Source organism: Ictidomys tridecemlineatus, chromosome 10 (genome assembly GCF_052094955.1).
Source record: "Ictidomys tridecemlineatus isolate mIctTri1 chromosome 10, mIctTri1.hap1, whole genome shotgun sequence".
Taxonomy (NCBI): domain Eukaryota; kingdom Metazoa; phylum Chordata; class Mammalia; order Rodentia; family Sciuridae; genus Ictidomys; species Ictidomys tridecemlineatus.
Window position 1 is genome coordinate 122,856,170 of NC_135486.1, and position 22,695 is coordinate 122,878,864.

Sequence of the window (22,695 nt, forward strand, 5' to 3'; positions counted from 1 at the left end):
AAGAACCTTTTGGCTGGAACTACCATTTTCCAATAATTTGCCAAAATGACTAAAACGAAAGGAAAGAGGAGAGGTACCCTGTATATGCTCTCTAAGCCTTTAGAGAATGCAGAGCTGCATCAGGCGTGGTGGCACACGCCTGTTGTCCCAGTGACTCAGAAGGCTGAAGCAGGAGGATCATAAGTTCAAGGATAGCCTCAGCAACTTAGCAAAACCTTGTCTCAAAAATAAGTAAGTCAATAATAATATAAATGGCTGGGGTGAAGCTCAATGGTAGAACATCCCTGTGTTCAATCTCTAGAACTATGAAAGAAAGAAGGAAAAGAAAAGAAAACATGGAGTTGTTCTTCTGGGCTTGTGCATGCAAGTCTTCAGGAAAGGTGATCTTAGAGAGGTCAAGGTCAATGGTGTGGCTACTGTTCAGAAAGCAGCCTCAGTAGCAGAGCTGGAGGAGCCTGAGGCCTTACATAGCATGCTGTGGGCACCCCTGTAAACAAAGGCAAGGTCAAGCCAAAAGAAGTAACATTCACACTGAGCATGCCCAGAGCTCAAGAGTGCTTCCTGAGATAGCAATGGACAACGATGGGCCACAAAAGGGGGTCAAAAGAAAGGAACTGGATCCGCTGACATGCCAGCATGCTGCACCCGAGAAGTGCATTCTGTGGGCACCTGTAAGAAGGAGCTCCATCTGCTGAACCACTCCCGTGAATTCATGGAATAATGTGTGTAGAAAACGGAAAGTCCTCTGGACTGTAGACAAACAAAAACACCGCAAGGTAGGAACCACAGTGAGAACAACCTGGAGGTGTTTTGAGCCAGACCCTGCACAGCGCGGAGGAGGAGCGGCTGGCCCTAAGGACCCTGAGCCCCTCCAGAGGTTGCAGGGTCCTGACTTCGCTCACTCCAGCCAGTTCTGCAAACTAAACCTTCCGGGGCCAGGGAAGGGATGTATAGTTCAGTGGCGCAGCATTTGCCAACCATGTCAAAGGCCCGGGTTCAATCCCCAGTACCTAGCTAGCCACACACACACAAAGCAAAAATAAAACAAAAAACTCCACAACCAAAAGCAAAAACTTTTCTTAAAACTAGTAAATTCAACCTTCATGAGGATGAAAAGAGTGAATTTTGGAGCAAATAATGTGAGTCTGATTTTAGTGGCTGAAGGAAACAGATGATCAAGTCCAATTCCTTTGGAGGAGTGGTATGGACCTCACAGTCCTGCTACTTGGGAGGCTGAGGCAGAGAGATCACTTAACTCCAGGAGTTCAGGGCCAGATGGGACAGCACAGAGTGACCTTGTCTCTAAGAAAAAAGAAAAAGAGGAGAATATTAAGGGAGCAAGGGCTCTTGATAGTCTTTATTGTTGCGTGACAAATTACCTCCAAATCCACTTCTGGTGGCTTAAAACAGCGTTGTCTGCTACCTCCCAGGCTCTCCTCAGGAACCCATGCTCACAAGCATCCCTGACGGGATGTGTCCTCCAGCTCAGTCAGGCCCCGGCTGCAGTCTCCCTCAAGGTCGGACTACAGGAAGACCTGGTCTGAAGCCCCTGGGCATGATTCTGGCAGGATCAGCCTTTCAGTGCTGTCCACCTGGAGGTCTTGGGCTCTGGGGGCTGCTCCTGAGAGACCTCGCTTCTGCCCTCTTGGCCTCTCCAGATGGCAGCAAGCGAAGAGAGCAGGGGAGAAGGCCAGCGGGGGGAGAGAGTGCTGGGAGACGGAGTCCCAGTCCTCGGCAGCCTAGTCACTAAAGGGTCACCTTGCTGGATTCAACTCTTAGGAGCAAGGAGCCAGGTCCAAGCTACTGGAGATGCGGGGACCACGCAAGCACCGGGACCCACTTTAGGACACTTCCACAGCTGGAGTGGAGAGGGAAGGGGTGAGGTCAGAATCTCAGAAACACTTTTCTGCTTGCAACTCCAGCCATGTGTGTGATGCCTGTGTCCCACTGGAACCTCCTGTTGAGTGGCTCTCCAGTCCCCATCAGCATGACGACATGGTTAGAAGTGGGATCCTGGCCTGTGTGAACAGTCGCGGGCATCTAGAGCTGGGGAGATCATGGAAAGGCCCAAATACTCTTCTCTTAACCTGATGGTCAACTGTTCTGGTGAAAGCCAAAAGTAACTTGTAAATAAGGACCTGGCCTAATTTTAAGAGTAACGTGGAACATGGTGAATGGTTTTGGAAATATTAGTCCACACATTTTGACGTGGAAAACACCAAAGCTCTTTCTAAGGAGCTGAAAAAATCAGCCTGTTTTAAAGATAAAAATCACAGGAGGGAGTAGCACAGCCCAGACCTGGCCCAAAGCCAGCCGTCCAGACTTCATTACCAAGAAAGTAAACAGATCCAAGAAATGGAAGGCCTCCCACTTTATTCCTTTGGTATTATGGATAATTTTCATTTGCAACTCTGCCTTGGCAGAAGAGTGAACTGTGACCTGGTGACTAGCAGGCGGTGTTTCAGAGTTCAGGGCACACTGTCTGGCAAACTCGCTGAGCCCAAGTGGTGGCAGCTTTACTCATGAGACCTGGCTCAGAAACACAATTTATAAAACCAACTCTAGCCTTGAAAGATAAAAGATCATCATTCTAAAGAAAGTCAAATGAAGGTAATTAAGGTTATTAAAAAGCAATACATGGCTGGAGTTATGGCTCAGTGCTAGAGCGCTTGTGCATGAGGCACTGGGTTCAATCCTCACACCACATACAAATAAATAAAATAAAGGTCCATTAACAATTAAAAATATTTTAAAAAAGCAATACAGGGCTGGAGTTGTGACTCAGTGTTAGAGCGCTTGCCTAGCATGCATGAGCACTGGGTTCAATCCTCAGCACCACATAAAAATGAATTTAAAGAAAGGTATTAGGCTGGGGATATAGCTCGGTTGGTAGAGTGCTAGCCTCACAAGCACAGGGTCATGGGTTCAATTTCCAGCACCACAAAAAAAAAAAAAAAAAGAAAGAAAGAAAGAAAGGTATTGTGTTCATCTACAACTTAAAAAAATTAAAATTAAATTTAAAAAAACAATATAGGCCAGGTGTGGTGGCACACACCTATTATCCCAGCCACTTGGGAGACTGAGGCCCAAGGATGGCAAGTTCAAGGCCAGCCTCAGCAATTTAGCAAAACCCTTTCTCAAAATTAAAAAATGAAAAGGGCTGAGGGTGTAGCTAGTGGTAAAGTGTCCCTGGGATCAATCCTCCGTATCTCTAACACACACCACAGACCACCACTACAACAATAAAATACAGGAAGGAGAGGGAACGGTCCTTCTACCTCATGTAGGCCAACTACAAGATCACAGGAACCCATGGAGGGCCTGCTGGAGGGGGAAAAAAATCTTGTTCATTCAGTCACAAACTGGCCAAAGTAAGAAATAGAAAGTTCAGCTGTCCATTTTCAGAATACAGTATTCAGCCTTAACTGGGAGGTAAATCCATTCGTAGCCATTTTAATCATGCCCCTTTCCTTTGTCCATTCCAGGATCAGAATTAACCAGATGTGTAAACTGTGGCCTGAGCGACTCCTCTCTGAGCAGGGGTCATGTTGTGTTGAGGTAAGAGCAGGCCACTGCCCACCCCTTGGTCAGCAGCACACTCTTTGGCAGAAATGAAGCCTGCCTTGCTGAGCCACCTCTGAGCATGTCTGATTCCTTGCGGCACCCAGGTATTTCTCACAAAACCATCTCAGTAACATGTGGTCGCCTCTCCTAATTTTATCTTTTTTTTTTTTAATTTTATTTTCAGTTGTAGTTGGACACAATACCTTTATTTTCATTTGTTTTTATTTTTATGTGTTTCTGAGGATTGAACCCAGGGCCTCGCATATGCTAGGCGAGCGATCTACCGCTGAGCCACAACCTCAGCCCCTTATCTTATTTTTATTTATTTTGTGCAGGTCTCTGTGGCTTAGGTTGGCCCTGTACTCCTGGGCTCCAGCGATCCTCCTGCTTTGACCTCCTAAGTAGCTGGGACTACAGGCGCAAGCCACCATATCCCTCTCCTCCTGATTTTAAAGAGAACATCCAGTACCAAGGAGACTAGGGCACACACCACGTAGGACCAGCAGCGCTCAGGCCAGCGGCGACCACAGGAGCCCCACTGGAAAACCAGCAAGACTTGTGGCTGCCTGGCCCCAGATCATGCTGGGCAGCAGCAGCGGCCCCAGCCAGAGGACAGCAGGTCTGCCCTTCGCCTCTGCAAGCGGAGTTGCTCAACTCTGTGTTTGTGCAAGCTCGAGCAGCAGTCACCCTGAACCCAGAAACTCCACTTGCTGGCAATCCAGGGTGGAGGCTGATGCCGGTTGGCTGCGCTCCAGCCTCCTTCCCAGAAGCACGAAGTCGCAGAGAAAGCTATGCATTTTTCACAGATTGTGAGCAGAGACGAGGCTCATCAAGGAGAGGTGAAATCAGTTGACTCTTGAGGGAAAAGAACAGTCAACCCAGAGAAGAGCATGGACTGATGGAAGGGCCTCTGTGGAAGACTGCACCACTGGCCCTGGGGCAGGAAGCAGGTAGACTGGGGATGAACCCAAAGAGATTAGGCAGAACCAAAATGACCTGTCTGCTTTTCTAAATGTTTCCATTCAGCTCAGGTAAAAACTAATGTTTAGTTCCCAATGCAAAACAAAGAGTAAGGAGATGCACAAAAAGAGATAAAGTTGTGCAAGGGCAGTCATGAAATCCAGTGTAAGACCAGGGGGCTGGGGCTGGGCTCAGGGGTGGAGCCCGCCTAGTACATGCAGGCACTGGGTTCCATCCTCAGCACCACATAAAAATCAATCAATCAAATAAAGGTATTGTGTCCACCTACAACTAAAAAAGTATTTTTTAAAAAAGAAGAGGAGGGGCTGGGGTTGTGGCTCAGAGGAAAAGTGCTCGCCTAGCCTGCATTAGGCACTGGGTTCGATCCTCAGCACCACATAAAAACTAAATAAAGATATTATGTCCACCTACAACTAAAGAACAAATGTTTAAAAAAAAAGAAGAAGAAGAGGGAAAACAAGAAAGTGAGACTGAAAAAAGAAAAAAGCAACATTTCAAGAGCAAAGTAAGGTTTTTTGTTTTTTGGGTTTTTTCTTTTAATACTGTGGCAGGAACCCAGGGGTGTAGACCACTGAGCAACATCCCCAGCACTTTATATTTTTTATTTTGAGACAGGGTCTCACTAAGTTGCTTAGGGCCTCACTAAATTGCTGAGGCTGGCTTTGAACTTGTGATCCTCCTGCCTCAGCTTCCTGAGCTGCTGGGATTATAGGCATGTGCTACTGCGCCAGGCTGAAGCAGGTATTCTTGTCGGAGTGCGCACTATGAAGGCTCTGGAATGGAGGCATAGTTCTGGGCTCCCCACAGACAGCATTCAGTTAATCATCTGCATTAGGGATAAAATAAAAGAAATGTGGAAAGTAACCAGATGCAATGATACACATCTGTAATCCCAGGGACTCAGGAGGCTGAGGCAAGAGGATTGTAAATTCAAGGCCAGCCTCAGCAACACAGAGAGGTCCTGAGCAACTTAGTGAGGCCTGGTCTCAAAATAAAAGGGCTGGGATGCGCTCAGTGGTTAAGTGCCCTGTGTTCAGTTCTCAGTACTGAAAAAATAAATAAACAAAAAGAAAAGCAAATAAAGTGAATATTTATTCGAAACAGCAACCTCAGAATCCAGCTAATGGACCTTCCCTAAACCCACAGAAGTTTGGGCTTAGGTAAGGGAACAACAGAAGTAGGGTGGGCAGAAATACACAAACATCTCAGCTGTGTGGAACTGCAGAGATGTTTTCTAGGGTCCTGTTGGCCTCCTCTGGCACGAGGGGCCAGGACTTTGGGCAGCAGTTCCTACTATTTTCTGTTCTCAGCATAAGACGATTTCCCGAAGGAAGCTGAGATGGAGTGACAACTGAAAGGGCAGGTTAGCAGGACTAGGCTGGTCCTCTTTACATTTTTTAATCTTAAAACTGTCCCATTTGGAAGACATCTGTGACAATAAAACCCTCCCACACTGAAAAACTGCCTTTTGGCCCTTTGGCAGGGGGGGGGGGGGGGTTGTGGCTCAGTGGTAGAGTGCTTGTCTAGCACATGTGAGGCCCTGGTTTGATCCTCAGTACCACATAAAAATGAAATAGGGATATTGTGTCCATCTACAACTAAAAAATAAATATATATAAAAAGAAAAATTGTCCTTTGGGGGAAAATCAATATTTTCTGTATTTTGCATTAATACATTACAGTTGTACATAATGGTGGGGTGTGTTGCTACACATTCGTGCACACACACAACACTGCAATGTAATTTGGCCAACGTCACCCCCCAGCACTTTCTCCCTCTGCCCCTTTTCCCTCCCCTGGTCTCTTTCCTCTTTTCTACTGAGCTCCCTTGATTTTCATGAGACCTCCCACTTTTTCTGTGTTCACAATACAATCAATATTTATTCCCTACATTTGCCAGCATGCACACCCAACAGGTGGCATAGGGAGGTGTGACATGGGGGAGAAGGTGAAGAGAGAGGAGGAGGAAGAGCATGGAGGAGGATTGAGAAAGGGAGTCCCCAGGGAGGTTGGGGATAGGTGCAGCTCTTGCTTCCTCCTCTGGCTTTCCACCCTGTGTGCAGCGCGAGAAGGTGTTACAGGCCTTACTATTCTCTCAGATCCTCAATCCACAGTGTTCCTTGGAGATTCAACTAGGGAGGGAAGCCAGGAGCTAGCTCATTCTGCTCCCATGGCCTCTGGACACAGTAAGGCTGGGTCAGGCAAGTGTTTCCTCCAGGCAACCAGGGATGCCTTCATGACCAGAATGAAGCTTCTCTAAAGAAAACTTGGAGTGGAACCATCATTTGACCTAGCTATCCCACTCTTTGGTCTATACCCAAAGGACTTAAAATCAGCATACTATAGTGACGAAGCCACATCAATGTTTTTAGCAGCTCAATTCACAGTAGCTAAACTATGGAATCAATATAGATGTCCTTCAATAGATGAATGGATAAAGAAACTGTGGTATATATACACAATGGAATATTACTCATATTAAAAGAGAATAAAATTATGGCATTTGTAGGTAAATGGATGGAGTTGGAGAATATCATGCTAACCAAAGTAAGTCAATCCCCAAAACCCAAAGGCTAAATATTCTCTCTGATAAGTGGATGCTGATCCATAATGGGGGGGAGGCATGGTAAAAATGGAGGAGCTTTGTTGGGGCAAAGGGGAGGAAGGAGAGGGAGAGTGAATGAGGACAAGAAAGATGGTAGAATGAGAGGGACATCATTACCCTAGGTACATGTATGACTGCATGTATGGTGTGATGCTATATCGTGTACAACCAGAGAAATGAAAAGTTGTGCTGCGATTGTATACAATGAATCAAAATGCATTCTGCTGTCATATATGCCTAATTAAAATAAATAAATAAAATTTTTTTAAAAAGATGCTGGGGAGTGACTTAAGCAAAGAGGAACTGGAATATTATTTTCCATGTCTACATAGAGGAAAATACATTAGTGTTAATTTTGGGGTCTAAGAAAATCCAGTGATTTAACAAAGATCATTTTCATATGGCTTAATGAGATACCAACTGAAGTAAGTTAATATTGATGAAAGTTAATGAAAAAGAGGCCTAAGTATTTTGCTTGTTTTTTTAACTGTGGCCTTTTGGATTCCATGGTAATTTAAATGCTCAACATTTAGAAATATAGAAAATGCTACCTAGATCAATTAAAAGGCAGTGTGTGATAATAATAGTAAATGTCTAGGTTTGTTATAGAGACTGTCTTTGCTTAAGGAGGGAAATTTGCCTTGTTTGTTTTATAGTACTAGGGACCGAATCCAGGACACTCTACCACTGAGCTACATCCCCAGCCCTTTTTATTTTGAGACAGGGTCTCGCTAAGTTGCTGAGGCTAGCCTGGAACTTACAATCCTCCTGCCTCAGCCTCCAGAATGGCCAGAATTATGGTGTGTGCCACCATGCTCCACTATAAGAGGAATTTTGAAGACTCCAACTGTAACAGAGTGCAGTGGGTTCATCTTGCTAAGTTCAAAACTAAAAATACAACCAGGAGATAAAAGAGGGGAGACAGATTTATTACCTGCAGCAGGTAAGGAGAGCCCTGGGATCACTTTGAAAGCAGTGTCCTCCCTGAGGAAAGGGAGTGTGGGGTCTTATTCAGGCACTCTACACATATTCATATAAGAAAGCGCATTGAATGAGCACATTCAGTTTAAGGTATGTGTTTCTAAGCACAAATGATCAGGACAAATGCTTCCGGGCATGCTCAGTTTAATATTATAATGAACCAAGTTATTCTAGGTCACCTCAAAGAATGAACCAGAGTGGCTTATTATTATGGTGACTCTGGTTTGTTCTCTGCAAGTTTTTCTAAAAAGGATTAGCTGAAATAAAAAGGTGTGCTGATGGAAGAGTTTGATCCCCAAGGTGCCTGCACCCTTGGTAGATGAAGAATTCCCCCGAGACATTGCCCTCACCATTCTAGTGGTGCTTAAGGGTGCAGGTACTTCCCACTGAGTGGGGCACCGTGTCCTCCTTGTTAGAGGAGTGAAACTCTTTATGCTGAAGTGAGACGGGCTTCGAACCATCAGAGCAGCCTACAACATCATGTTTGAGGCCCTTTTGCAGTTGTTTTATTGTAACATTTTTTAAAAATATTTACTTTTTAGTTTTTTTTTTTTTAGATGGACACAATATCTTTATTTTATTTTTATGTGGTACAGAGGATCGAACCCAGTGCCTCACGCATGCCAGGCGAGTGTGCTACCACTTGGCCACATCCCCAACCTTATTGCAACATTTTTAAGTACATTGAATTATTAGCTAAATCATGAATAAAATCAGAAAAATTGATATTTAAGAAATCTGGAAAACATACGCTTAATGTCCTGGGGGAATCCAGGCCAAGTCACTGTTAACCAAGCAAACCAACTAAAAGACTAAGACAAAAGGCCATTTGTTGTTTTCTCTTACTTAGGATAGTGTGCAAGTGCCATTAGTCATAACACAACTGCACTGGACAAGATCATAAGCTTCTGGCAGGACACAAAAGAGAAGAAGCAGGCAGAAGATCAAAGCTGTCAGAGAGGCCGACCACCGAGGAGAGTGAGCAGAAGAGTCCTGTTCTGTGTGGCCTCCCTTGTGGCTGGGCTTCCTTAGCTTTGGGTGTGTGTCAAGCCTGCTTCACAGGAGTAGGCACCTGTAGGCACACGCGAGTTTCGGCTTCTATGCTCTTGTTACTCAGTGTGATGAATCCAGCAACTGAGATCTAGGGATCATCGCTTGCCATCTAGGGAAAGACCAACTAGTTAGTAAGACAAAGTAGGACCTTTCCAAGTCTGGTTAAGTTGGTCCTGAGGGGACCCTGACTTCAAGGTTTTAAACTCATGGAGTCTTCAGGTTCACAGAGGTGAAGTCTTACCCTGTAGGAGAGGGAAGTTCTAGCTTACAGACCTAATGGAGGTCAACCCTGTTTGCCAACACTAATTACACGTTTTAGTGCCAATTTGACGTTTACATCAGGGTGCGCCTCAGAGCTAATTCTCCCCAGAAAAGAACTCCTGTACAGCATCATAAAGGGCTACACTTGAGCTACACTCTCAAAATGCAGGTCAGAGCAACATAGAAAAGTTTTAACCATGTTTTTAGCTTCTTATTACAGTGTGACCAAGGTTATCTTAAGTGTACAATTGGCCCTTTTTCGTTTGACAGATAACTGGGTTCTCCATGCTCCATGTGATCTTTTTTTCCCCCTCACTTCTTTTAATCCTTTTTTTTATTCTTTCTTTTTTTTTTCAGTTTAGATAGGATACAATATCTTTGTTTTATTTTATTTATTTTATGGGTGCTGAGAATCGAACCCAGGGCCTCACACGTGCTAGGCAAGCACTTTACCGCTGAGCTACAACCGCAGCCCCAACTACATGTAATCTTAATTGTATTCTGTTATGGTTTGGATAGGTGGTATCCCCCAAAAGCTCCTGGGTTGATGCAGAAATATTCAGAGGTGAAATGACTATGAGCACTGTATCCTAAATAGTCCTTCCTAGTTTTAATTGGCTAACTGTGGGTGATGCTGTAGGCAGATGGAGTGTGCCTGAAGGAAGTGGGTCACAGGGTGTGTGCCCTGGAAGGTTTCACTTGCCACGTAGCTTCCCCCAACCCCACCCTGCCTCCTAGCTGCCACCAGCTGAGCAGTGCTTCCCTGCCACACTCTTCTGACATGATGCTCTGCCTCCCCTCAGGCCTGGAGCAATGGAATTGGCTCACCATGAACTGAACCTCTGAAGCCATGAGCCAAAATAAACTTTTCCTCCTTTGAGTCCATTTGTCAACTCGTTTGGTTACAGTGATGAAAAGCTAATGCACACAGAAATCGGTACGAGGAGTGGGATCATTGCTGTGACTAACCTGACTATGTGGTTCAGAAGACTTTGGAAGTGGTTTGCAGGAGGATTTTAGAAAAGTTTGGAGTTGCAAGCTGGCAAAGTCTGAGAATGTTATAACCAGAAATTAATGATTATGGCAGAAGTGATTATGGCAGAAGCTCAGACAACCAGAATGTCAGAAGGAATGCAGACAGTATAGACCATGCTCATGAGGTTTCGTAGCAGAATATGGACTCTATTGGGAATTTGACTATAGGCCATTCACATTGCAAAGAAGTTGTCTACATTTTGTCTATGTCCTAAGACTTTCTATTAGGCTAAATTTAAGGTTGATGGAACAATTAACCTGATGGAGGAATTTCAAGGCAGCACTAATGAAGAGGCAGTGACATGGATATTGTTGACAGGCTTTAGCCAAGTTTATTGTGAAAATTCAGGAGCAGAAATCAGAGTGGAGACAGGCGCTATGATGCACAACTGTAATCCCAGCAGCTCAGGTAACTGAGACAGGAGATCTCAAGTTCAAGGCCAGCCTCAGCAATTTAGCAAGGATCTAAGAGTCTGTCTCAAAATAAAAAATGAAAAGGGATTGGGAATATAGCACCCAGAAGAGGGCCTGGGTTAAATCTCCAGTATCAAAAGAAAAAGAAAGAAAGAAAGCAGAGTGAAAGGATTTTAAAAACTTGCAGTTTGGGCTGGGGTTGTGGCTCAGCGGTAGAGTGCTCACCTAGCAGATGCAAGGCCCTAGGTTCGATCCTCAGCACCACATTAAAATAAATAAATAAAACAAAGATATTGTGTACAACTAAAAAATAAAATATTAAAGAAAAACTAAAAAAAAAAAACCTTGCAGTTTGGTCAGAAAAATGTTTGTAAAACTGGGGTCAAAGAAGGTATGGTTGTTATGGTTGATTATAGAGACTACTAAAGCAATAATACAATACATAGATACAAGATGTCTTGAGGCACTTGAGAATTGGTGAGACCAAGGGTATAAAATTAAAAGTAAAAATTTTTTTGAGAAGAGACCATTGAGACACTCTGCTTGCCCAGGAAAGCCTGGGACGTTATTTTACCATTCTCAGCCATCCAGACAGCAGAGGTTGTGGCAGCTGTGGTCCCAGGAGGTGTGGCTACTGATCAAGCCACACTAGCAGTGAACCTTGGCCTAATCCACATGGTGCTGGTTCTGCAGGAATGCAGGACACTGGAGTTAAGAGGTCATGGAGTCTTCCACCTTTCCAAGGAAGGCCTGGAAGGCTGGGAAAAGTGTGGAAAAGTCATAACCCCTGCTGGCAGCCCCTGGAAGGGCAATGCATGGATCTGTGAGCCAAAGCTACAGGGGAGACCCCTTGGATTCAGAGGTGCCAGTAATGTGAAACACCTGCCAAGGGAAGCTGCTGGCTGTGGACAGAGCCAGGCTAAAAGAGAGCCCTTGTGGACTGCAACCAGATAGGTCAAGGGGATGGGCCTGCCCGAACCTTATGTAAATCACATCTTACCACCATATGTGTCCCTGACACTAGACCTGGAGCTGACAGGATTGTTTGCCCAGCTGGATTTTGGTTCTGCTTAGATCCCATCTCTTCTTTCTATGCCCCTACACATCCCTTTGAAATGGGAATATTTACTGTATGCCATGGTGTATTGGATGTATATAACTTTGCTTTTGATTTTTCAGGAGCTTATGGTCAAGAGTTTGCCTTGAGTCTCAGAGGAAACTTTTGACTTGGACTTTTGGGAAATGTTGGGACTGTTAAGGTTATAGGGACTCTTGGAGATGGATTAAATGCATTTTGCATTGTGAGATGGAGATGAGCTCTTGGGAGCCAAGGGCAGAATGATATGTTTAATATGTGAAGTGTCCCCCCCGCAATGCTATGTCAATGCAGATATGTTCAGAGGTGAAATGATTAGATTATGAGAACTGTAACATAATCAATCAAGTTTGAATGGACCGACTAGGTGGTGACTGTAGGCAGGTGGGGCATGGCTAGAGAAGATGAGTCACTGGGGGTTGCCCTGGAAGGGCTCATTTTCCCTGGGGTACCTTCCCTGGTCTCTCTTTGCTCTCTGGCTGCCATGAGTAGAGCAGAGTTCCTCTGCCAAGCCCTTCCACCATGAAATTCTGCCTCATCATGGCCCAAAGCAATGCCATCAGCCACAGTGGGCTGAATCTCTGAAACTGAGAGCCAAATAAACATTTTCCCCTCTAAGTTGTTCTTATCAGATATTTTGGTCATAGTGACAAAAAAAACTAACTTTACATACCTGTAATCCCAGCTACTCAGGAGACTGAGGTAAGAAGATTGAAAGTTCAGGGACAGGACAGCCAGGGCAACTTATGGAAATCCTGTCTCAAAAAATAAAAAAGGGGGCTAGGATTGTAGCTCAGTGGTAGAGCGCTTGCCTAACATATGTGAGGCCCTGGGTTCTATTCTTAGCACCTCATAAAAATAAATAAATAAAGTTATAAAAAATACAAATAAAATAAATACATAAATAAAAAGGGCTGGGGATGTAGCCCAGTGGTCGAGCACTCCTTGGGAGGAAAAAAAGTCCTTTTGTAACTTCTGCTTTTTCCATTCTGCAAGGTAAGGCTTTATCCAGCCAGAACAAGTACCACTGAAACTGAGAGATACTAAATCCTGCTGGGATGGCTGCCATGAGTGTAGAAGCCACCCGCCAGTGCTTCCAGGCTGCATGGCTCTGGCTGGCACTGCCCTTTCTAACAGGTTGCGGGAGGCCTCGTTTGAATGTTATTTGCCGCCAGCTGGAGCAAGCTGTTTCGTTAGATTAGCTGCGATCTCTGAACGTGGCGTCCCCAGTCCTCCAGGAAGCCCGTTGTACAGCTCCTCTTTCAGGGAGAGTTAGCTGTGGCCAAGGCCACCCTTTTTGGCAACCAGATCTTTCCCTGCTTGTCTGTCGTCCACCCCGTGAGATAGGAGACCATTGAAGACTTGCCCTGTTTGCTTTCTGTCTTTTCTTCATTGGAGGAGGAGGGAGAAAACCTGCAGAGAGGCAGGGAGGGGAGGAAGGCCGCTGGAGAATTTCCTGGACAAAGCCACACATTTCTTCGTATCTACCCATGGGTGTCTTTATTGATTTTAAGTCTCCCTCTAGTGCCCTCGGCAGTGGACACTGGCTACGTTCCTAGGGTGTGGTTTCCTTCCTGAAGCAGTCTGAAGAACTCCCTTTTGTGTTCAATTCCCTTGTTGCTTGCATTGGGAAGACTGCTCTCTCTCCAGATAGCACCCCGAGCCAGGACTGCTGAGGAGGCACACCTGGGATCTGTATGCAGTCACCGTCCTTCCTTTTTCTGATTTCAGTCCTGAGACAGGACTGTTATCTTAGCCTTTTCAGTTGAAGACCTTAGCTATGGTGGGCTATTAGCCTCAGAGGTCTCCTGGAGAGACACCATGAGTAACCAGCCAGGCTGGCCTTTAGCGAGACTTGCTGCTACCTACTTGCCACACTTCAGCTTCCAGCAGGGGGTACAGGAGTGACACAGGAGTGACACAGTAGTGGGGCGGCTGGGCTGAGGGTCTGGCAAGGTTCTGGACTCACTTGGTAGCAGGGGTCGGGTAATGAGTCTTGTACTGTCTCGCGAACCACTCTGCCAAGCAGCAGCCTGTCTTCTGCAGAACACAGGAGGCCTGGTGTGAGGTCCACCTGTCAGTGGCACCCAAGTTACAGCTGTTGCCCTGAGCATGGTAACGACCCCTGAGACATAGCAAGCACCCTTTGAATCTGGGACTGCATTGGGCATGGTAGCTACACCTGTGATCCCTGTGGCTTGGCAGGAGAATCGCCAGTTCAAGACCTGCCTCAGCAATTTAGCGAGGCCCTCAGCAACTTGGTGAGACTCTGTCTCAAAATCAAATAAGTTTTAAGGCCAGGCACCTGTAATTCCTGTGGCTCAGGAGGCTAAGACAGGAGGATCATGAGCAACTTAGTGAGGTACTAAGCAAGTCAGTGAGACCCTGTCTTTAAATAAAATATAAAATAGGGCTGGGGATGTGGCTCGGTGGTTGAGTGCCCCTGAGTTCAATCCCTGGTACTCAAAAAAAATAAATAAATAAATAAAAAGAAATCAAATAAATTTTTTAAATAGTTGGGGATGTAGCTCAGAGGTAGAACTCTCCTGGTCCAACCCCAGTAACACACGCACATGCACACATAGCCAGGGCCCACACAGCGCTGTGTGCAGGAAGGACAGATGAATATGGCGACTGGAAACACAGGGTGAACATCCTGAGTCTCGTGAACTCAGATCCAGATCCCTAGGAACCTGCACCTCCATCGTATCCTGCTGAAGACTGACAGTTGCCTGAGTTTGCTGGACGATTTGTAGGAGGGCAGTGTGGTGCTCAGGAACACACAGAGCGCCTTAGGTAAACCTCTGGGCACACTCCCAGGGCAGGTCTGAGGAATGCCTTTTCTGAGACTCCTTTCCTGATGCAGAAGGCCTTCTTAGTAATTAACAGAGTTTGTGGCTCCAGTACTGAGTGAAGCCCAATTCCCCCCAGCCCCCCAGCTGTCTTCCCAGGCTCCCCAGGGCTCCCCAGAGGACAGCTGGCTTTCTACGTGGCCTCTCACTGCCCATCTTCTGCAAGAGGGGCCCAAGAGGAGTTGTGCTGGTCCTCCCACAGCCCCCCGAAACCAGGACAGTTTGAGCCTTCCTCCTTCCACCATCCCTTTTGCTCGTGAACGCACACTGGTTGGTTTGGTTCCATCTTTACTGGTGGTTTATGGGTCCCACATAGATGGCTGGGCACTCACCTGAGTCAGCTTCTTTCTTCCTTCTGGGTCATTGGAGGGGACAGGAGTTCCACTGCCATGGGGACAGCTTGCTTTTTCTGTTTTGTTCTATTCCCTCTCTCCAGTCATATCTCTGCTGTAAATTTTAAAGGCAATCTCTACCAGTAGAGAAGGGTTAGTCTTTGGACTCATGACCAATTTTTGGAGTTCTATTCAGACATCAGGAGCACACTGAGATAGGAAGTAGGTATTTGGGGTTATCTGGCTACTGTTCCCTTCTGGATGCCAAGGGGTATATTCTTTGAAGATGGTTTCTCAACCTCTGCATGAAGGCTGAAGGATCCTTCTTTGGCTTCTGGTGAATTTCCCTGTTTGCCCCAATTAACTTTGGGTTTGCTAGCTTCCTGCATTCTCTGAGTATGTAGGGAACTGGCTCCTCCTGCCACTCAGTTGGGACTTTAAAAATAAGGGTCCCCTGGAGCTATTCAGCAGGTCACCAAGCTGGTTTCATGATTTGCATGCAGCTTATCAGCCTTCATTTTAGCCTCTGCCAGTGCAGCTGGCTTGACTTCTTTGGTTGGAAGGTGGAAAGGAAAGTGTGACTATCTTCTCAGGCTGAGTTGTGGGTTGTAGATACCCCTCATAAGACAAATGCATCTTCCTGGGTCTGCCCTCAGACCTTGGCCATGTGCTTCCCAGCTGTACAAATCAGAGGTCACACAAGGCACATGCATGTAAACAAAATGCCCCTGTCCATTGGGAACCTGTCGCTGGAGAAAAAAATCTTTCCTGGCTGGTAATTGGCCCCATGCCTGGTGGTGCTTCAGGAAGAAGGGGTTTTAGTTTAAGGGAGAGTCTGGGTGCAGAGGCTCTGGGAGAAGCATCTGGAAAAGGAGCTCAGGATGAGAAGGGTGTGGAGAAGGCGGATCCACCTGCTCAGCAGGAACTGAGAAGCAGGGGAGTCACCTCTCCACCCATGGGAAAGTAAAGTAGGTCTTCTTCCTCAGGAGGTCTTTCAAAGAGCAGGAAGGGGTTTCCTTATTTCATCAAAGGTTTAAGCTTCAGGTTGGTTAATTACATTTCTTTTGGAGTCCTTCAGTTTGATATAAAGCCATAAGACACTGCGTGGGGAATTTTCTCCCCTTCTTCCTTTCTGTTGCAGAGAATGGTCTAGTATTGTAATGTAGATACCCAACATTGGGCCATTGTTCTTGGTCTCCCTGATCATACTATAGCCATAACATGTTACAGAGAAAGACCATCTGTCCCTTGGTCATCACTGAGTAGCTAACCCCTGTCAATGATGGGGGAGACACATGAATGGTCTGCCCTCTGTTGTGGATATCTGATTGCCCATATGAGTTGCCTGAGGGGGAAGAGAGAATGATTAGCCAAAACACAGATTCCACAATTCTTTATGCAGGTGTGAATGTTGGCTCTGGTATTTCATGGCATTGAAATCATAAAATTACACATCTGGTGGTTCTGGAATATACCAACAAGATAAAACAGAGACCCCCATACTTCCATCCTTTACATCCTTTGGAGGGACCCCTTTACCTTGCTGTAGATCTGGGGGTGGAAATGGTTTCCAGCCAGCACAGAACTCTCCTGGCCCTCCTCTGAGGGCTTCTGTGGTTGGTCGACCCTGAACAGCCTCCTCTTCAGGACAGAGCCCCCTGGTAATGTCCTGGATGCCTGGGCTCAGCCTGGATGGAGGTTTTCTGTCAAGACCAAGAGGCACTCTTAGACGTTCAGCTGACCCCTGCCTGCTTCCATCTGTTGTGGAGCCTCTGTCAGTGACTCAAGGGAGCAGCTCCACCCATCTATCAGGGAAAGCTTCCAAATGACAGCTCGGAACAACTATCAAGTTCTCTGGGAAACAGAAAGGCGAGGCAGGTCACCATCATACACCAAGAGAGGGTTCTCCTTAGCAGGCCAGGACCCATTTCCAGCAGTGCAGGATGGCTAGCCTGGGATAGGCTACCTTCCATCTCTCTCCTATTGGGAGTCAAGCAGTAAAAAACAGGGAGCTATCAAGGGAAAGTCCTAACTGAGGTCACCAACCATGTAACAAAATGCAGTGGGTTCCCACTTTAATGAGTGCAAACCCAAAAAGTACAACCAGAAGGTAAAAGAGTGGAGACTGATTTACCACCTGCACTGGGAGGGCACTGGGGTTATTTCCAAAGCAATGCTCTCCTTAGGGAAAGGAAGCATGGGGTTTCCTTCAGGGAGTCTGTATTTCTATAGGAAAGCACACTAAGGGTGCCAATGTTCCTGAGCATGCTCAGTTCAAGCTGTATGCTTCTGGGCAAGCTCAGTTTGGAGTTATAAAGATGGTGGCCCCCAAATGCTTCTGGGCATGCTCAATTCAATAGTATAAGGAGCCAGTAGTATAAGGTGACTTTAGGTCACCTCAAAGAATGAGCCAGAGTGGCTTTGTGACCCTGGTTGGTTCTCTGCAAGTTTTCCAAAGAGCATTAACTGAAATAAAAAGAAAGGACAACTTTGAAGGTGCTTTAATGCAAGAGTTGCCCCTGAAGTTTCCCGCTTTACTTAGTGGCTAACATACTAGCAGCTACTGCAATAGTCTAAGCCAGAAATTATTATAGCCAGATTGGAATAATGGCTTTGGGGAGAAAAATACAGATAAAGGAGAAGCAGACAAGGGGTAAACAGGCAGAGCTTAGAGAGCAAGTATATCTGGTGGCAAGGGTGAAGGGAATACTCAGGAAGGCTCCCAGGGCTCCAGGTTAGATGCCCAGGTACATGTGGCAGTGTGGGTCCCTGAGCAGGTATGTGAATGAGGAGGAATGCATGCCTTCATGCAGTCAGTCCCCACCCTGACAAAGAGGGTGCACAGGTGCCAGGTGTGCACTTGTAGTCCCAGCTACTCAGGAGACCAAGGCAGGAGGATTGCAGGTTAAAGGCCAGCCTGGACAACTGTCATGGGCAATTTAGCAAGAGCCTGTCACAAATTTTTAAAAAGCAGGGCAGGGGAATGGGGATGTGCTTCAGTGCTGCTCACCGCTGGGTTCAATCCCCGATACTGTTAGGGAGAAAAACACCTGCAGTCACAAAGGTCCAGGCACAGTGAGGCTTTCAGTGCTTGCCTTATTTTGGAGTAAACAAAAGAGTTCAAAGAAGTGGGCTCCATGAAGCCAAGACCCGTCCTTTCAGACGTTCCCTCTAGTACCCTTCCTTCAGCACTCTGTACCCTTATCGAGCAGCCTGGGGGCACAGGAAACTGAGAAGGTGGGCGAAGAACAGGCACACAGCCCTGGTGATGGGTCCTCTGCCTCGTCCTGGTCTTATCCACGCCTTTCTATAATAAAATCTTTTTCTGGTACTGGGGATTATAGGCATGTGCCACCATGCCAGATATATAACACAATCATTTAAAAACAGTTTCCCAAATATAAAATATTTGCTTCAGTCAATGACAGTAGACTTTATGTTCAAATTTACTGAGAAAACAATTCACATGCCAAGTAGAGACTTTTAAAAACACATACAACTCGGTGGGCTGGGGATAGTAGAGGGCTTGCCTCACATGCACAGGGCCCTGAGCTCAATCCCCAGCACCACCAAAAATGACAATAAAAAAGAAAGAAAAGGGCTACGGAAAACAGAAGCTTAATGAGATGTGTTAGTAGAAGTAAAACCAATTTAAGTCCCTTGGTGTTTTTATAGACAAGCCTCTCTGTCTTCTAGAGAGAAGCTTTCTCTTCTCCCTGTCTGTCTCCCTCTCCAAGCGTGGACTTCACCTTCAGTCTGGGGAGCCAGTGCCTGCTGAAGGACTATTTGGGGCATGACCAAGACACAGGGGCTGAGAGCCTCTGGAGACAGCACACTCCTAAGTGAAGGGAGAGACACCTGCTGTCTGCAGTGGGAGGAGCTGAGGAGGGAAGCTCCTGCTCAGGTCACTTATGTGGCTGTCTTCCAGCAGGGACTGAGGTTAAAATCATTTCCCAGGTTTCCTTGCTCAGATAGCTGTCTTGAATGTGGCAGTCAGCTGGGATCTCACTGTGCTGTCTTGTGGCCTGGGCTTCCAGACAGAATGACAAATGGGTCTAAGAGCAACCCTCCCCCGGGGAGAGCCACGTGGAAACCAAATGGGTTTTTCTGAAGTAGCCTTGACATCACAGGAAACACTGCGTGGCACTTCAGAAGCATGTGACTAAGCTGGTATTCAAGGACATTCCATCTCTGGATGAGACAACTGCCTAAGAATTTGAGGATATGATTTAAATCACCACATCCTGTGAAGCAAGGTGATGCATGTCTGTAATCCCAGCAGCTCTGGAGGCTGAGGCAAGAGAACTGCAAATTTGGGGCCAGCCTCAGAAATTTAGCGATACCCAGTCTCAAAATAAAAATAAAGGGGCTGGGATTGTGGCTCAGTGGTAGAGCTTGCCTTGCATGCATGAGACCCTGGATTTGATCCTCAGCACCATATAAAAATAAACAAATAAAAATAAAGTTATATTTAAAAAAAAAGTATTGTGCCCAACTACAACTAAAAAATATTTAAAAATAAATAAATAAAAAGAGCTGGGAGGCTGGGCATATACTTCAGTTGGTAGAGTGCTTGCCTCCCATGCACAGGGCCCTGAGCTCAATCCCCAACACCACCAAAAATGAAAATAAAAAAGAAAGAAAAGGGCTACGGATGTGGCTCAGTGGTAAAGCACCCCTGGGTTCAATCCCCAGCACCAAAAATAATGGGCAAGGAACACTGGAAGGAGGTGGCCAGCTGCAGTATCTGGGAAAGAAACGGAAGCTTATTAGAGATAAGAAATGCAGAATCCCAGGAGATATTTGGAAAGGAGAAATAACAGGACTTGAATTGAATGTGGGAAACAGGGAGAAGGACTACTCTGAGGCCCTTGGCTTGAGCAACAGGGAGAACATGTGTCACTCACTGTAGTGGAGGAGACAGATGGAGGAACAGATGATGGGAAGGTAGATGATAGAAACCAAGAATGTCACATAGGACATTCTAATTTTGAGATGCACATTAGTTATACAAGTTGAAACGTGGAGGAATTGGTCAGGATTTAAGTTGAATGCTCGAGACTGGTGTAGGCTAAGGGTGTCGGTTTGGCACTTGTTAGCATTAAATTGGCATTTAAAGTCATAGGCTAGAAGAAATCACCCAGAGAGGAGAGATGGACAGGGAAGAGGTGTGCCCTTTAGGTGCTGCATTCCTGCTGGGAAGAAAATGGAGCCCAGAATGGGAGGAAGTGCCCCAGAGAGCTTTCTACTGTAGGAGAGTCAGGAGATAGGCATGCAAGGATAAGAAAATGACACCATGGAGTAAGGAAAAGGGGGCGTGGAGAACCAAGGAAGCAGAGGGGACTGAACATCACCATCTACATCCAGTCAACTGGGAACCAGGAGGAGCACTCGCAAGATGGCAACTCACGACACAGGAGAAGCCCTATGTAATCACAGCGAAGCCACAAAATAATAGAGATTCAAGCAATTGAAAAAAATACTAATTGCGGAAATTGGACAGAAATAATAGCCTAACCCTGGGTTGTCCATTGGTGGTCCTGAGAGTAGATAGAGAACCTAAGAAAGGAGAAAAGAAAGACCTGCAGAGACAGAGAGGCACACCATACACCTACAAAGGCACTTCCCAGAGCCAATCCTGGCCAAACCACTGAAACTACAAGGACAAAAACCTTCCACAGGCCTTCCGGCAGGAGAGCAGGAGGACCTTCAGCCAGCACAGGCTTTCTCACAGTCCCAGCCGGAGCCAGAGGATACTAGAGTCAGCTCCAAGGAAGAACTGACAGAAAGGAAGTGAATCAAGAACACTCTACTAAGATGTCAGCTATGAATGAAGGCATGAAGCAGGAACCCCCAAACGTGTACCAGAAATATAGCAACGATGAGCTCCCACATGGAAACTGCAGATTCAACAGCATTGTGGTATTTTAAAATCTTCTATCACAGCTTTCATGAATCTTGAGAACAGATATGGCTTATACCCTAGCACTTATCTAAAGAAATTCTTTCACTGTACTTAATTTCTTTAGCTTCTGCTATACAGAAGAGTTATTCCTAATGCATTCTGTTGTCTATCTGCCTAATATTTTAACCACCTATTTGCACATAAAGAAGCATGAAATGAGCATCACCTAATGTTAAAAAAGATATATTTGGTGGTAGGAAATTTCATGATTGTTTACTTTATTCTTTGTATTTTTATATGACTTGGATTTTACATAACAATTACAAATTATTTCACAAAACACTCTAATTTTTTAAAATTAAGCAATTATTAAGAATGATGTACATAAAGAAAGAAAAAAAAGAATATGAGCTTCATGAGCCAGGTGTGGCAGTGCACACCTGTAATCCCAGAAACTCAGGAGACTAAGGCAGGAGGATCACAAGTTCAAAACCAGACTCAGCAACTTAGTAAGACTAAGTTTCAAAATAAAAAGTACAAAAAGGAATGGTGATGAATCCCCAGTTCTGCAGAGAGGGTGGGGGGCAGATAGATGAGCTTCGTGACTACAGGAATCACACTTACTCAGCACACATTACATACTGGCTATCTTGCACACATTGGACCCACATATAATTCATCAAAATAAGAATCATGACCTTAGCTTTCCAGGGGGGGACACTGAGGTTCCTGGGTATTTGTTAAACCTGGGATCACACAGCAGATAAAGACAGGGTCAGAGCTGGGCCTGGGCCAAAGCTAGTGCCCCTCTGCCAGCCTCCTGCTGCGGTCTGCTCAAGCTCACCCACCCTCACATGTGTCCACACGACTTCCTCAGTACCCATCTTCCAGGCCCAGAATTTACCATGAGAAAGCAAACGCAATCTCTGTCACCTGACCACTCTGTCACCTGACCAAGCTGTCATCCAATGTCTCATGATTTGGGACGCAGGTTCTGATTCCACCCTGACAAGGGTCACGCTCACAGCACCTCCTGTTCCACGTAGAAGGCGATGGTGTCCAACCCATCCAGCCCTTTGGGACACTCTGCTGGAAGGTGGCCAAGGGCAAAGGACAAGTGACTCATGGTCCTCTCTATCGTTTTCATGGATGACAGTACTGTGTACTCTAGCGTCTGTGCTAAGGGTGGATTCCAAAGTCCTAGAAGCAAGCCAACGTCTCTTCCACAGTGAGAACCTTGGTAAGTTGGTGCAGTATCTGGTCGTAACCACACACATCCTCCTATATGCTTTAAATTATCTAGATTACTTGCAATACTTAGTATGACATATACTAGATTGATTAGGGAATAATTACAAAAAAAAATCTGTCCACATTCAGTACTGACAGTTTTCCCATATATTTTCAAAACTTGATTGGTTGAATCTATAGATGCAGAACTTGAGGACACAAAGGCCTCACATACATTCACACTAAACTAATAAAAAAAATAAGCTCCAAATGACTCATGAAAAGCAAATGCTTTTCATTTGCTTGAAGTGAAGGTGTGGCCCAAGCTGCCCAGGTCAGGCCGTTACTGCTACAAGGTGAAGAGTGAGAACACAGTCGTGGCCCTG

The 22,695-nt window shown here is 45.8% G+C and overlaps 1 long non-coding RNA gene across 1 annotated transcript; it reads right to left on the reverse strand.

Moving 5' to 3' along the window:
- Positions 1-1,053: 1,053 nt before the first annotated feature.
- LOC120887509 (uncharacterized) lies at positions 1,054-19,692 on the reverse strand. The gene is made up of 2 exons (XR_013426918.1): positions 15,175-19,692; positions 1,054-1,302 (listed from the first exon to the last, which is right to left on the reverse strand). It is a non-coding gene; the product is annotated as an uncharacterized LOC120887509 (long non-coding RNA).
- Between the last annotated feature and the right edge of the window lie 3,003 nt (positions 19,693-22,695).